The following is a 967-nucleotide window of genomic DNA, read 5'->3' as shown; positions in this document are numbered from 1 at the left end:
TTTCTTAGTCATATGAATCAATTTGGAGTATTAGAATAAAAAAGAATTGAAGTTTGGTGAAGTTGAAAAATCTGAAAATTTTCTAAGAAAAATTGGTAGTTTCGGATACCCTATTTTGGGGCCAATTATCTTGAGTTTTAGAACTCCGATTTGAATGATCTTTATATAGTTGTAAAGAGAAAACACATAGCTTTAAAATAAGTATATGTTTGTTGAATTTGGCTGAGATTTGATAGGGTAAAAGGCGAGACAAATTTGAAATAACAAATATGGGCCTTTATTGAACAATTGGAACAATTAGTGGACTAAAACTGAACTTAAAAAAAAATCGTGGACCAAAATTGAACTAGTTATAAAATAAGTTGACCAAATCTGTAATTAATACACTACAAGAAAAAAGGGTTTGGGAGAGGAACGTAATTCGTCGCCCAAAGTAGAGTTTCGTCGCCCAAACGTTTGGGCGACGAAATTAGTTCGTCGAGCAATTGGTCGCCCAAGGTTCGTCGCCCAAGAGTTTGGGCGACGAATCCATAAATTTCGTCGCCCAAAGACACCTGGGGGCGACGAAATTTTTTTGTCTCCCAACACATAAAATTCGTCGCCCAAAGAATTTTTAGGCGACAGACAAATTTCGTCGCCCAAAGAGGGTTTGGGCGACGAACACCCTTATTCGTCGCCCAAAGCATGTTTGGGCGACGAAATTATCCGTCGCCTAAACAAGATTTGGGAGAGGAATAACTAATTTCCTCGCTGGAACGTTCTTTGGGCGACGGAATTTTTCGTCGCCCAAATTGTGTTTGGGCGACGAACAGGTGTATTCGTCGCCCAAAGCATGTTTAGGCGACGAAAAATTCCGTCGCCCAAACATGCTTTGGGCGAGGAATAGATTTATTCGTCGCCCAAACACCCTTTGGGCGACGAAAAATTTCGTCGCTCAAACATGTTTTTTTTTTAAAAAAATTATTTT

This window comes from Dryas octopetala, chromosome 4, assembly GCF_963921425.1.
Source record: "Dryas octopetala chromosome 4, drDryOcto1.1, whole genome shotgun sequence".
Classification (NCBI taxonomy): Eukaryota; Viridiplantae; Streptophyta; class Magnoliopsida; order Rosales; family Rosaceae; genus Dryas; species Dryas octopetala.
The sequence above is the reverse complement of the archived record's forward strand: the minus strand, read 5'-3'. Positions refer to the sequence as shown.